A 3,659-nucleotide genomic window follows, 5' to 3' on the forward strand; every position below is an offset into this window, starting at 1 on the left:
GAGACTACTATTAGGAATTCCAATGGATATTCTATAACAACCGCAATAGAATTGTCCACGAGCGTGCACTTAAATTCTATAGGATTAATGATATGTAATCATTTCCGTTCTATAATTTTCTTAGCCAATTGTGAACCAATAGGTTTTGGTGATAAATGATTGAGGTTAATCTTCTTTCAATTGAACACAAAGGAACATGAATTGGACCATGAATGGTCACATCCAAGTCGAACAACAAAGGTCAACCAAAAATGACGTACTTGACATCCAAAGGAATGAATATCACACTATATATAATCCTTATACTCAAGAAATTGAATAGGTACCATAAAATGTTCTTTCACAGCTATAAAAAAAAGTGTCAACCCAAGAGATGCTATATGGATAAGAGTGAGGGACTGGTTTCAACCTACAACTACCTCTATCCATAATAATCTTACAACCCTTTTCATTGATCTTGATGTAAGTATGAAAGATGGCATGATGATGCCAATCATCTACATCTTTAGGTTAGGTGAGTGTACAACACTTAATTAAGAGGTATTGGGGACAAAGGTCTTAGAACTCAGATCTACAGGAATGGTACAAATACCACCTAACAAGGTATCCTCATTATCACCCAAATCATCAAACTCTTCAAACTTAGGCTTATAGACTTGATCTTTTAATCGCTCGTCTATGACATCCTTCCATTCTTCAATGACTGAGGCTTGGCTAGGACATCTGGAAGAGATATAATTGAAGCCCTTATGGTTGAAGCACTATAAACGAGAAGAAGTTCTTGAAATTTCAGGAGCTTTACCTTTATTTTCCAACAGATAGGTGGCATTAAACAGGGAAGTGAAGGAGGTGGCGACGATGAAACGGAAAGACGATTGTCGCTATGCCTTCTATACAGGACTTTAGTAACCAGCTCATAATCTTGAACTAAGTAGTAAGCATAATAAAGAGTAGTGACACCTCGAAGGACAAGCTCACGCCAAAGGTCATCTCTTAGGCCCTGTCTCAAAGTTATAGCCTCATCCTTAATGACGTGACATGGCATTTGAAATTTATCAAATTGAATAACATAGTCAGTCACTGGACGATTTTCCTGTATAAGGGCATTCAATTAATCCAACAAATTGTTCCTGTAAGATTTGGATAATAACTTTTATTGAAGGCGACGCTTTATTTTCTCTCAACTTTTAACAAGAGATGCATGACGTCTCTCAAAGAGGTTCTCAACGCTTTCCCAAAAGAGTTGGACAGTGCCAGTAAATTTCAGATTGGCAAATTGGACTCTTCGATCATTTGGGACTCTATACCATGCCAAGAAACGATTCATGTCTCTAATCATTATGTAAAAACTCTAGGATACGAGCAGCTATAGAAAGTAGGGGCATCTAATTTGATGTTTTTAAAACAATGCTTCTCGTGGCAAAGAGAAGAATGAGTACCATAATGATCATAGTCTTGTTCATGCTCACGATCCAGTTCCCCATTCTTTCAATCATGTCAAAATGTTGTCGACCATCTTATCAACAACGATAGGGTATATTATGGGATTCTTAAGAGTTATTGTAGCTATCAGGTGATGGGATTGGTTCTAAGTTGTTCATCCTAGTAGCTAGATCTCTACTCTCTTCACGAGTAGCAGTCAACTCAATTTGGACAATTGCTAATTGAGCCTACAGTTGAGCTAATTGTCGAGAAAATGCATCAAATTGGAAAGGGTCCATGGTTAAAGTATTAGAGCTAGAGATGACTGTTGACCCCAAAAAGTGTTGCCAACAGATGTCGGTCCCATCCGCGTACACGTAGGCGAATGTCCAACACGCTAAGATACGTGGACGGTCTAAAACGAGTGGTTCAAAGGGCGTGGGAATAGCCCAACGACGCGGGACGGTGACGTTCGGAATCCGACGGGTTGTTCGTGATCCGATTGTACAATAATTACCAACCGGTGTTCGTAAATGTATATGTAAATGTGTATAAACTCGATTTGTCTATTGCAAGTAAATGAGAGAGAGTTGAGTAAAGTGTAGTTCTTTGTATTGATTCTTGCATTAGCCTTTTGATGTTACACAAGGGCTCCCAGGCGCCTTTTGATACATCAAGCTTCCTTTTCAGGACGTGCTTGATTGTCTTGTTCACGGCCTCAACTTGGCCATTTGCTTGTGGGTGGTGAGGTGTGGAGAAGTGCTTTGGGCGATCCGAACCACCACTAGGACCCCAACAGGGGAGATGCCCTTTCTCATGGCATATGGAACTGAGGCGATGAGCCCGTGGAGGTCGGACTTCCATCTTCAAGACGTCTGCACTTCAGCGAGATAACCAACGATGAGCTTCGGAGGCGTGACCTCGACTTTATCGAGGAAAGAAGAGATGACTCCCAATTGAAGCTCGGCACATATCAAAGAAAGATGACAAGGTACTTCAACTCGAAAGTTAAGAAGAGGTCATTCCGAATCAATGACCTTGTACTCAGGAGGGTCTTCCTATCCTTAAAAGAACCTGGTTTCGGTTTCCTAGGCCCGAACCGGGAAGGTCCATACAAAATTAGAGAAGAGGTTCGACCTAGGACTTACTGAATTGAAGACATGAACGGCAAGGCACAACCCCGTCCATGGAACATTGAACACCTCAGAATCTATTACCAATGAATGTACTATCTTGCTGGATGACCTTTCCCAGCCTTTGTAACATTTCTATGGTTCGATGAAATTCAGTGATTAAATTAACGTGTTGTACTACCTTGTCACCTCGGAGGAGAGGCTCGCATCCCACCTCTGGGCCACTTCGCTTAAACTCCGAAGTGCTAGCACATGCCTCCCTTTGGCCAGGCTGAACGCCAAGCGGAGAAGCCTCAACATGGCTGTACCATCCACCATGTTTGGGATGCTTGTCACCTCGGAGGAGAGGCTCGCGTCCCACCTCTGGGCACCCCGCTTGAACTCCGAGGCGCTAGCACATGCCTCCTTTTGGCCAGGCTGAACGCCAAGGGAAGAAGCTTCAACATGGCTGCACCATCCACCATGTCTGGGATGCGTCGTCACCTCGAAGGAGAGGCTCGCGTCCCACCTTTGGGCCACCTCGCTTGAACTCCGAGGCGCTAGCACATGCCTCCCTTTGGCCAGGCTGAACACCAAGGGGAGAAGTCTCAACATGGCTGTATCATCTACCATGTTTGGGATGCGTCGTCACCTCGGAGGAAAGCACGCGTCCCACCTCTGGGCCACCTCGCTTAAACTCCGAAGCGCTAGCACATGCCTCCCTTTGACCAGGCTGAACGCCAAGGAGAGAATCCACCTCACGTACATTCCAAGGCCCATACAGTTATGCTTAAGTAAAGTTCATTCGCTTAAGTTCGAGGCCCATACAGATGCTTAAATAAAGTTCATTTGCTTAAATCCGAGGCTCGCTTAAGTCCGAGGCCCACACAGTTATTATGCTTAAGTAAAGTTCATTTGCTTAAGTCCGAGGCTCATACAGTCGTTCAACCCAGTTGTTTTAAGTGATTGGAATTAAGGTACCAAGTTAAAGTTATTTAGTTAATGCTTTTATCAACTTCAAGTTCATTTGCTTAACGAGGCGCATACACTTGGATAAAGAAACAACAATGAATGAAAAAGGCATTATATTGATCTTCAATAAGGATTACAAAAGTGGGCCTCAGG

This window comes from Olea europaea, chromosome 7 (assembly GCF_002742605.1).
Source record: "Olea europaea var. sylvestris chromosome 7, O_europaea_v1, whole genome shotgun sequence".
Classification (NCBI taxonomy): domain Eukaryota; kingdom Viridiplantae; phylum Streptophyta; class Magnoliopsida; order Lamiales; family Oleaceae; genus Olea; species Olea europaea.